Source organism: Bos grunniens, chromosome 18 (assembly GCF_055505025.1).
Source record: "Bos grunniens cultivar Pamir isolate PY7600 chromosome 18, Bosgru_T2T1.0, whole genome shotgun sequence".
In the NCBI taxonomy this organism is placed as follows: domain Eukaryota; kingdom Metazoa; phylum Chordata; class Mammalia; order Artiodactyla; family Bovidae; genus Bos; species Bos grunniens.
Genome location: NC_141182.1, coordinates 14983199 through 14995286, shown reverse-complemented (window position 1 = coordinate 14995286; position 12088 = coordinate 14983199). Strand labels below are relative to the sequence as shown.

General features: G+C 41.9%; 1 pseudogene across 1 annotated transcript; it reads left to right on the top strand.

Annotated features, from left to right (window-relative positions):
- Positions 1-10714: 10714 nt before the first annotated feature.
- Positions 10715-11749, top strand: LOC147353132 (COMM domain-containing protein 2 pseudogene; annotated as a pseudogene). Its single transcript, XR_015145427.1, has one exon. The product of XR_015145427.1 is annotated as a COMM domain-containing protein 2 pseudogene (transcript).
- The last annotated feature ends 339 nt before the right edge of the window (positions 11750-12088 follow it).

The window sequence follows — 12088 nt, the reverse complement described above, 5'->3', positions numbered from 1 at the left end:
AAGATGATGTAAATCACCTAAACCATTTGTATACAATAAATTTGCAGGAAAGAAACCCTGGTTTTTGATAAGGATCAAAAACTGCTGACTTGCATCCCCTATTATCCTTTATGTGTAACTTAGGGTATATAAGCCCCTGTTAAAAATAAAGCTACGGGCCTTGCTCACCAACGCTTGGTCTCCCCATGTCATTCTTTTCACATTCTGGCTGAAGTCTCCATCTGGAGCGTGGATATCCTCTGCGACCATTTATTTGCCTGGGCTTCTAAGACCCACTCGAGAAGGTGCCTAAGGTGGGGCACCTTCCGCTATTCGAGAGGGCGCCTGCGGCCTCCTTGGTCAGAGCTAACCTGGTGTCACGGGTTATATTGATTTTCCGCCTAAACCAAGCTACTCAGCCTCTTTTCTCCACTGAATTTTCCTACTGAGCTATCCTCATTCTATTACTCTTTATATCTCTAATTAACATTTGAATAGGTCACCTAAGCCATCTCTCCTTTGAATACCCTGGATCAGCCGGGGCTGGACCCCGGCAATTCCCCATTGTATATTCTTGCCTCCTTTGTCAAAAATAAGGTATCCATAGGAGCATGGGTTTATTTCTGGGCTTTCTATCTTATTCCATTGGTCTATATTTCTGTTTTTGTGCCAGTACCATACTGTCTTGAAGACTGTAGCTTTGTAATATAATCTGAAGTCAGGAAGGTTGATTCCTCCAGCTCCATTCTTCTTTCTCAAGACTGCTTTGGCTATTCAGCATCCTTTGTGTTTTCATATGAATTGTGAATTTTTTTGTTTCACTTCTGTGAAAAATGCTGTTGGTAATTTTATAGGGATAACATTGAATCTGTAGATTGTATTTGGTAGTATAGTCATTTTCACAATATTGATTCTTCCTACCCAGGAACATGGAATATCTCTCCATCTGTTTATGTCATCTTTGATTTCTTTTTTTAGTGTCTTATCATTTTCTATGTACAGTTCTTTTGTCTCCTTAGGTAAGTTTATTCCTAAATATTTAATTCTTTTTGTTGCAATGGCAAATGGGATTGATTCCTTAATTTCTCTTTCTGATTTTTCATGGTTAGTATACAGAGATGCAAGTGATTTCTGTGTATTGATTTTGTATCCTGCAACTTTGCTAAATTCACTGATTAGCTCTAGTAATTTTCTGATACTATCTTTAGGGTTTTCTATGTACAGTATCATGTCATCTGCAAACAGTGAGAACTTTACTTCTTCTTTTCCAATCTGAATTCCTTTTATTTCTTTTTCTTCTCTGATTGCTATAGCTAGGACTTTCAGAACTATGTTAAACAATAGTAGTGAAAGTGGACACCCTTGTCTTGTTCCTGATCTTAGGGGGGATGGTTTCAGTTTTTCACCATTGAGAATAATGTTTGCTGTATGCTTATCATATATGGTCTTACTATGTTGAGGTAAGTTCCTTCTATGCCCATTTTTTTTAAGAGTTTTAATCATAAGTGATCCACTGGAGAAGGGATAGGCTACCCACTCCAGTATTCTTGGGCTTCCCTTGTGGCTTAGCTCGTAAAGAGTCTGCCTGCAATACGGGAGAACTGGGTTCAATTCCGGGGTTGGGAAGATCCCTTGGAGAAGGGAAAGGCTACCCACTCCAGGATTCTGGCCTAGAGAATTCTATGGATTGTTTAGTCCATGGGGTGGAAAGAGTCAGACATGACTGAGCAACTTTCACTTTCACTTCAATCATAAATGGGTCCTGAATTTTATCAAAGGCTTTTTCTGCATCTATTGAGACAGAGGATGAGATGGTTGGATGGCATTCCTGACTTGATGGACATGAATCTCGGTGAACTCTGGGAGTTGGTGATGGACAGGGAGGCCTGGCGTGCTGCGATTCATGGGGTCGCAAAGAGTCGGACACGACTGAGCGACCGATCTGATCTGATCTGATCTGATTGAGATCATCATATGGTTTTTATCTTTCAATTTGTTAATATGGTGTTTCACACTGATTGATTTGCATATATCAAAGAATCCTTGCATTCCTGGAATAAACCCAACTTGATCATGGTGTATGAACTGTTTGATGTGTTTCTGAACTCTGCTAAAATTTTGTTGAGAATTTTTGCATCTATGTTCCTCAGTGATATTGGCCTATAGTTTTCTTTTTTGTTGTTGTCTTTGTCTGGTTTTAGTATCAGGGAGTGGTAGCCTCATAGAATGAGTTTGAAAATGTTCCTTCCTCTGAAATTTTTTGAAAGAGTTTTAGTAGGATATGCATTCAATTCATTTCAGTTCAGTCGCTCAGTCGTGTCCAACGCTTTGCGACCCCATGAATCGTAGCACGCCAGGCCTCCCTGTCCATCACCATCTCCTGGAGTTCACTCAAACTCAGGTCCATCGAGTCAGTGATGCCATCCAGCCATCTCATCCTCTGTCGTCCCCTTCTCCTCCTGCCCCCAATCCCTCCCAGCATCAGACTCTTTTCCAATGAGTCAACTCTTCGCATGAGGTGGCCAAAGTACTGGAGTTACAGCTTTAGCATCATTCCCTCCAAAGAACACCCAGGGCTGATCTTTAGAATGGACTGGTTGGATCTCCTTGCAGTCCAAGGGACTCTCAAGAGTCTTCTCCAACACCACAGTTCAAAAGCATCAATTCTTCAGCGCTCAGCTTTCTTCACAGTCCAATTCTTGCATCCTTACATGACCACTGGAAAACCATAGCCTTGACTAAATGGACTTTTGTTGGCAAAGTAATGTCTCTGCTTTTCAATATGCTGTCTAGGTTGGTCATAACTTTTCTTCCAAGGAGCAAACGTCTTTTAATTTCATGGCTGCAATCACCATCTGCAGTGATTTTCGAGCCCAAAAATATAAAGTCTGACACTGTTTCCACATCTATTTCCCATAAAGTGATGGGACCAGATGCCATGATGTTTGTTTTCTGAATGTTGAGCTTTAAGCCAACTTTTTCACTCTCCTCTTTCACTTTCATCAAGAGGCTTTTGAGTTCCTCTTCACTTTCTGCCATAAGGGTGGTGTCATCTGCATATCTGAGGTTATTGATATTTCTCCCAGAAATCTTGATTCCAGCTTGTGCTTCTTCCAGCCCAGCGTTTCTCATGATGCAGGGTGACAATATACAGCATTGACGTACTCCTTTTCCTATTTGGAACCAGTCTGTTGTTCCATGTCCAGTTCTAACTGTTGCTTCCTGACCTGCATACAGGTTTCTCAAGAGGCAGGTCAGGTGGTCTGGTATTCCCATCTCTTTCAGAATTTTCCACAGTTTATTGTGATCCACATGGTCAAAGGCTTTGGCATAGTCAATAAAGAAGAAATAGATGTTTTTCTGGAACTCTCTTGCTTTTTCCATGATCCATCGGATGTTGGCAATCTGATCTCTGGTTCCTCTGCCTTTTCTAAAATCAGCTTGAACATCAGGAAGTTCACAGTTCATGTATTGCTGAAGCCTGGCTTGGAAAATTTTGAGTATCACTTTACTAGCATGTGAGATGAGTGCAATTGTGCGGTAGTTTGAGCATTCTTTGGCATTGCCTTTCTTTAGGATTGGAATGAAAACTGACCTTTTCCAGTCCTGTGGCCACTGCTGAGTTTTCCAAACTTGCTGGCATATTGAGTGCAGCACTTTCACAGCATCATCTTTCAGGTTTTGGAATAGCTCAACTGGAATTCCATCACCTCCACAAGCTTTGTTCGTAGTGATGCTTTCTAAGGCCCACTTGACTTCACATTCCAGGATGTCTGGCTCTAGGTGAGTGATCACACCATCGTGAATATCTTGGTCATGAAGATCTTTTTTGTACAGTTCTTCTGTATATTCTTGCCACCTCTTCTTAATATCTTCTGCTTCTGTTAGGTCCATACCATTTCTGTTCTTTATCGAGCCCATCATTGCATGAAATGTTCCCTTCGATATGCATTAGCTCTTCTCTAAATGTTTGATAGAATTCTCCTTTGAAGCCATCTGGTCCTGGGCTTTTGTTTTTTGGGAGATTTTTAATCACAGCTTCAATTTCAGGCCTTGTAAGTGGATTGTTCATAATTTCTACTTCTTTCTGGTTCAGTCTTGAAAGATTGAATTTATCTAAGAATCTGTCCATTTCTTCCAGGTTATCCATTTTATTGCCATATAGTTGTTCATAATAGTCTCTTATAATCCTTTGTTTTTCTGCATTGTCTATTGCAACCTCTCCTTTTCATTTCCAATTTTGTTGATTTGATTCTTCTCTCTTTTGTTCTTGATGAGTCTGGCTAAAGGTTTGTCAATTTTGTTTATCTTCTCAAAGAACCAGCTTTTAGTTTTATTAATCTTTAGTATTGTTTCTTTCATTTCTTTTTCATTTATTTCTGCTTGGATCTTTATGATTTCTTTCCTTCTACTAATTTTGGGGGTTCTTTGTTCTTTTTCCAGTTGTTTTAGGTGTGAAATTAGGTTGTCTGTTCAATGTTTTTCTTGTTTCTTGAGGTAGGATTGTATTGCTATAACCTTCCCTCTTATCCCATAGGTTTTGAATTGTTGTGTTTTCATTGTCATGTGTTTCTAGAAATTTTTTGATTTCCCTTTTGATTTCCTCAGTAACCTGTTGGTTATTTAGAAACATGCTGTTTAATCTCCATGTGTTTGTGTTTCTTACAGTTTTTTTCTTGTAATTGATATCTAGTTTCATAGCGTTGTGGTCAGAGATGATTGATATGATTTCAATTTTCTTAATTTACTGAGGTTTGATTTGTGACCCAAATGTGGTCTATCCTGGATAATGTTGCATGTGCACTTGAGAAGAAGGTGTATTCTTCTGCATTTGGATGGAATGTCCTGAAGATATCAATGAGATCCATCTCATCCAATGTATCATTTAAGATGTGTGTTTCCTTATTAATTTTCTATTTTGATGATCTGTCCATTGGTGAGGGGATGTTAAAGTCTCCTACTATTGTGTTACTGACCATTTCTCCATTTATGTCTGTTAGTATTTGTCTTATGTATTGAGGTGCTCCTATGGTGGGTGCATAGATATTTACAATTGTTATATCTTCCTCTTGGATTGATCCCTTGATCATTATGTAGTGTCCTTCCTTATCTCTTGTAATCTTGTTTAAGGTCTATTTTGACTGATATAAGGATTGCTTCTCCAGCTTTCTTTTGCTTCCCATTTACATGAAATATATTTTTCCATCCTCTCACTTTCAGTCTATATGTGTCTTTAGGTCTGAAGTGGGTTTCTTGTAGACAGCATATATATAGGTCTTGTTTCTGTATCCATTCAGCTAGTCTGTGTCTTTTGGTTGGAGCAGTTAATCCATTTACATTTAAAGTAATTTTTGATATATATGTTCCTATTGCCATTTTCTTCATCTTTCAGTGTCCTATCTTTTTATCTTTTCATACTGTTCATGGGGTTCTCAAGGCAAGAATACTGAAGTGGTTTGCCATTCCCTTCTCCAGTGGACCACATTCTGTCAGACCTCTCCACCATGACCCTCCCATCTTGGGTGGCCCCACACAGCATGGCTTAGTTTCATCAAGTTAGACAAGGCTGTGGTCCGTGTGATCAGATTGTCTGGTTGTCTGTGATTGTGGTCTCACTCTGTCTGCCCTCTGATGCCCTCTCTCAGCGCCTACCATCTTACTGTCTTACTTGGGTTTCTCTTACCTTGGACGTGGGTTATCCCTTCATGGCTGCTCCAGCAAAGCGCAACCACAGCTCCTTACCTTGGACTTGGGGTAGCTCCTCTCAGCCACACTCCTGCGCTGTCACAGCTGCTGTGTTCCCTGGAATGTGAAGTCAAGTGGGCCTTAGGAAGCATCACTATGAACAAAGCTAGTGGAGGTGATGGAATTCCAGTTGAGCTATTTCAAATCCTGAAAGATGATGCTGTAAAAGTGCTGCACTCAATATACAAGCAAATTGGGAAAACTCAGCAGTGACCACAGGACTGGAAAAGGTCAGTTTTCATTCCAATCCCAGAGAAAGACAATGCCAAAAAATGCTCAAACTACCGCACAATTGTACTCATCTCACAGGCTAGTAAAGTAATGCTCAAAATTCTCCAAGCCAGGCTTCAGCAATACATGAACCGTGAACTTCCAGATGTTCAATCTGGTTTTAGAAAAGGCAGAAGAGCCAGAGATCAAATTGCCAACATCTGATGGATCATCGAAAAAGCAAGAGAGTTCCAGAAAAACATCTATTTCTTCTTTATTGACTATGCCAAAGCCTACACCACCCTTATGGCAGAAACTGAAGAAGAACTAAAAAGCGTCTTGATGAAAGTGAAAGAGGAGAGTGGAACAGTTGGCTTAAAGCTCAACATTCAGAAAACGAAGATCATGGCATCTGGTCCCATCACTTCATGGAAATAGATGGGGAAACAGTGGCTGACTTTATTTTTCTGGGCTCCAAAATCACTGCAGATGGTGATTGCAGCCATTAAATTAAAAGATGCTTACTCCTTAGAAGGAAAGTTATGACCAACTTAGCATATTAAAAAGCTGAGACATTACTTTGTCAACAAAGTCTGTCTCAAGGCTATGGTTTTTCCAGTGGTCATGTATGGATGTGAGAGTTGGACTATAAAGAAAGCTGAGCACCAGAGAATTGATGCTTTTGAACTGTGGTGTGGGGGAAGACTCTTGAGTCCCTTGGACTGTGAGGAGCTCCAACCAGTCCATCCTAAAGGAGATCAGTCCTGGGTGTTCATTGGAAGGACTGATGTTGAAGCTGAAACTCCAATACTTTGGTCACCTGATGCAAAGAGCTGACTCATTGGAAAAGACCCTGATGCTGGGAAAGATTGAGGGCAGGAGGAGAAGGGGACGACAGAGGATGAGATGGTTGGATGGCATCACCGGCTCAATGGACATGGGTTTGGGTGGACTCCGAGAGTTGGTGATGGACAGGGAGGCCTGGCGTTCATGGTGTTGCAAAGAGTCAGACATGACTGAGCGACTGAACTGAACTGAACTGAAGTCACTAAGTTGTATCTGACCCTTTGTGACCCCTTGAACTGCAGCTTGCCAGGTTCCTCTGTTCTCCACTATCTTCCAAGTTAAGTGAAAAGTAAAGTGAAGTCACTCAGTCATGTCCAAATCTTTGTGACCCCATGGAGTGTAGCCTACCGAGGAGCCTCTCAGTCCATGGAATTTTCCAGGCAAGAATACTGGAGTGGGTTGCCATTTCCTTCTCCAGGGGATCTTCCCAACCCAGGGATCGAACCCGGGTCTCCCGCACTGCAGGCAGACACTTTACCGTCTGAGTCACCAGGGAAGCCACTCTCTTCCAGAGTTTGCCTAAATTCATGTCCATTGGTGACGCCTTCTAACCATCTCATCCTCTGCCTCCTTTTTTCCATTGGCCTGCAGTCTTTCCCAGCATCAGGATCTTTTCCAATAAGTTGGCTCTTTGCATCAGGTGGCCAGAATGTTGAGCTTCAGCTTCAGCATCAGTCCTTCCAATGAATATTCAGGGTTGATTTCCTTTAGGATGGACTGATTTTTATATCCTTGCAGTCTGAGGGACTCTCAAGAGTCTTCTTCAAGCACCACAGTTTAAAAGCATCAATTCTTCAGTGCTCAGCCTTCTTTATGGTCCAACTGTCACATCCATACATGACTACTGGACAAACCATAGCTTTGAGTGTACTCTAAATTGTTATCAGTTCCCTAGTCCAACAGCTATTCTTTGTTTCTACATCTTCACATTTCCCAATCATTAACTCTTGAGTAAGCATTTTACTTTAAAGACAAGGACACAGGGCCTTGTACATGGTTTCAGGACCCTTTGCTGAAATGCTTACACCTGGACAAATGTCTCCTTAAGCAACAAAATAAATTATAAAGGACTAAAATTAACTGCATGCATGCAGAGTTGGGGCAAATTTTGGACAAGAAGATACAAAAATACCAACCCCCCCAAAAAAAAATTCAAAACAACCTAACTGCCACTTCTCAAGAGCCAGGAGCAAATCAAGGTGTCAGGAGTAAAAACAAAGTACTGCAAAAGCCCCCTGCACACAGAACCACCAAACGGGTGGGCAAACCACCTAAGCCACCCCTCTAGCCTGACCCCTGGACACGCTCCTACACTCACCACATATAAGGAACCAGCTGTCCTCTCTTCAGGGAATGAGCAAAGAAATATGTTACTGGTTTTGGCTCCCCTCTACTATAGTAGGGCCATCAATAAAACCTTGCCTGAAATTTTTATCTGGCCTCTAATCAATGTCTAGGGTCTGTGATTGGGGAGGCCAAGAATCCTGGTCAATGTGACTCTAAATTCAACCATCTATAGTAGAAGCCCTTAAAAAGAGCCCTTTTCTGGCTTGCAGAAGGCATCCAAGATGAATAGAAGTTTGCTGGTCTAGCTATGGTGTTTCCTGAAGAGGTCATGGTTTGCAAGCCCCTCCCAAGGTCAGAGACCCACTTCAAAACGGCTGTGTTGGGTAAGCTAGAGGAAAAATAGCAACACGTTTGGAGTGCTAAAGTTGGTTCTGACTGAGCTCTGCCTGTTGATTAGAATCTATTTGCATTCATTTTGCAGCAGGTTTTCTCTGCTTCCTCAAATGGCATAGAGCATCAAAGGAGGGCTGTGTGTGTCTCTGAGGATGCTGTTTGGGCAAAATGTATGTGGGTTCATTAAGCAAAGGAAAGGATGCGACACCTTGGGGTGCTCAGGTAGCATTCTGTGAGCTAGCTTCCTGCTGTCCTCTCCTCTTGCAGGTGGGGATGGTTAGGACTAGCAGGGTGGAGTAGGCAGGAAGAGAGAGAGACTATTTGGGAAGATGAAAAGCTGCTTTGTGGTGGTGCATCTGCTCACATCAAAGTGCTCAAAAAGCTTTTGAAAACATTAACTCATTAAGTTTCCCTGTCTTGGTCTTCTTGCCTGAGAAGCTGCTCTCTCAGGCCCCATTAGGCAGCCCAGGCTCACAGAGGTGGTCATTCTTTATCACTGTGGGTGATGGCTGTGGTACACAGGGAGTGCTGACAGGGTTCTGACTCCAGACAGACTTTTTGAAATCCCTCATACCCGAAAGAGGTATTTTTAAATTCTCCAAGAATGCTTTTGAGTTCAAGGTTGGTTGTTTGCTTGTTTACTTTTTAGTCACAAATGAGTTGCTTGAACATTGCACTGAACCTTGAGCATGGCTCCAAACCCATTCCCTAAGTGTTTGCTCTACCTTTATCTCCCCATTGTCTCTGCATGGATTTCAGAAGGAGATGGGAAGGAGAAGACAGTCTGGGTTCTGTGTCATCATCTGTTGAGACTGCTTTCTTGAATGAGTGGTCACACATGAGTTCTGGGCAGTGCCCTCCCCTAGTATCAGCGCGGTTGTCTCTGCATGAGTGTTAAAACCACATGGTAAAATGCCCCAGTTTTGCTCAGGGGACCTCTCCCTCTCTCTCACATTGGATGCTGTCTTGGGGCAATGGTCATTTCTGGTTTCCTGTTCTAGACTGGTGATACAAGCTCATGTTAAGAAATACAGCCTGGACTTTTTTTCTGACAGTATTTCAAACATTGTTATTATCATGTTAAAGGTAAGCTATATTCCAAAACATGTAGCTACATTCCAAATCATGCCAAAGATGTTAATTTGGATGAGATTGTGGGCTGTGCGTGTATTCAAATTCAAAGTGTCTAAATTTCTAGGACCACATGTGGTCTGAGATTGACATATACAAGGACAATAAAAAATAAAAAAATAAATTGAAGAAAAAGAAATACAGATGCAAAGTAATAAGTGTTTAACTGTGTGAAAATGCACATATGCAGACAAAAGTCATAATGCTTCTGTATAAAACAGAGCCCTTTGTTGGCCTGTGGAAATGTCCCCAGCATCAGGCCAGAAAAGTGGCATTGCTTCTCAACCTACTTCTGAGGTAGGGGAACTGGAGTTCTCCCTGGTCCTGCCAAGCTGTCTGGGCCCAACCACTTACCTTTCTTCTGTAAAATGGGAATATTATTGGCCTCTTTCCCATGTTTTCAGGAAGGCTTTCCTAGAGATTGCTACACACACTCAGTCAAATGCCCAAGAACTTGGTTTTTGAGCAGAGTGACTGAAGAATGAAAATGGTGGGAATTTGCTCATTCCGAAGGTGGTGCTTAATCCAAATCCCTGCTCCTGGGTCTCTGGGGCTGCACTGGTTCTGTCCCTCAGACAGCTCTCCCTTAGCCAGCAAACAAAAAGGAGTCTCCTGAAAGGATATGTGGTAGGAGGTCCAAAGAGTTGGAACTTGTTTCTGCTGCATGTAGTCACTGGCGCTCCTCCTCTAGATACCCGCTTTCTTGCTGGTTACCTCTATGAAAACAACTTCAAATACAATCTTTAGGCAGGAAACTCTGAGCCGTGTCTCCAACTCTGCATTTTCACTTGGCATAACAGGAAGACTAGCTCTGCAGGGGTGTGACGTTATTAGCAAGAGAACCAAATTACTTCTATCTGTGTCTGTCCAGTGACCCACCTCCCAGGTCCCTCTGTCCTAATCCCATTCATTCTGTTTTGAACTGTCTCGTTCAGGCCTCCCATCCAGGCCCACTGCTGTTGCCTTGGTTCAGGCTTCCCTTATCTCTTGCCTATTGCATCCCTCTGCTGACTGGTTCTCACACTACTAGGTGGAGTTATACAAACTCAAAAGCTTTCAGGGGCTGGGAGGCCATGCATGTGTATGAAGTAAAAGGGCCCTGCTCTTTACGCTTGGACTCAGGCCCCGGAAGTCGCGAGGGTGCGGTTGGCGCTGCACAGTGAAATTGGCTACCCAGGGAAGATGCTGCTGGACCTGTCAGAGGAGCATAAGGAGCACCTGGCCTTCCTGCCGAAAGTGGACAGCGCGGTGGTCGCAGAGTTTGGGCGAATTGCGGTGGAGTTCCTGAGGCGTGGCTCGAACCCCAAGATCTACGAAGGCGCTGCCAGAAAACTCAGTGTGAGTAGTGACACTGTCCAACATGGTGTGGAAGGATTAATATACCTCCTCACTGAAAGTTCGAAGCTCATGATTTCTGAACTGGATTTCCAAGACTCTGTTTTTATTCTGGGATTTCCTGAAGAATTGAACAAATTGTTGCTTCAGCTTTATCTAGACAACAGAAAGGAGATCAGAACTATCCTGAGTGAATTGGCACCAGACCTTCCCAGATACCACAGCCTTGAATGGCGACTGGATGTACAGCTTGCAAGCAGAAGCCTCAGGCAACAGATTAAACCATCAGTGACTATAAAGCTCCACCTTAATCAGAATGGAGATCACAACACCCAAGTTCTGCAGACAGACCCAGCCACCCTGCTGCACTTGGTTCAGCAGTTGGAACAAGCCTTGGAGGAGATGAAAACAAACCACTGTAGGAGAGTCGTGCGCAATATCAAGTAGTCCCAATTTGTTTTCTTCCTCCTGAATCACTTGTGAATTGATGATACGCAGTAGTTATTTTTCAAAACAATTTTTTAAGTTGATAGTGATAAATGCATAGAGATTTCATAAAATTTCTTTTCCTATGTCAAGATACTGAGGTCATGATCACAGGCTAAGTGAAGTTTCTTTCTCGGTGCTAAATATGGTCAGTTTCTTGAGTTAAGATGTAGTTTGTGTCGTAAATGTGTAAATAGGATTGAATCAACTGAAAGTGAATCTATACTGTTCAAATCCTCTGTGTATATAAATGACTATATTTTTTTGATGCTTTTCCTGACTAGTTTATTGTTTTCCTCCTTATTGATCTAAACTTAAAGTTCACAGTGTAATTCTATTACTATTCATAGTATTTCTAGACAATTTAATGTTTTTGACTTTAAAGCACACCATGATGTTAATAGCCACAGAATAGTGGGAAGTGAATATGAATTTTTTAAAGGCAACATTTTTTAGGCAGTTCATGTATTTTATTTGGCTGTGAATATACTAAGTACTTACCTTGTTGTTTAAGTTTAAGTTGCCATGCTAATAAGCTTAAATAGTACTCAAATTTGTGTGAATATATTGTAGTTTATCAAGGATTAATTTTTTTCCCTATTACCAAAGCATCTAAGAGACACACTGCCATTCGACATTTATAAACAATGGATGCAGGCATACTGTAATCAGTTCT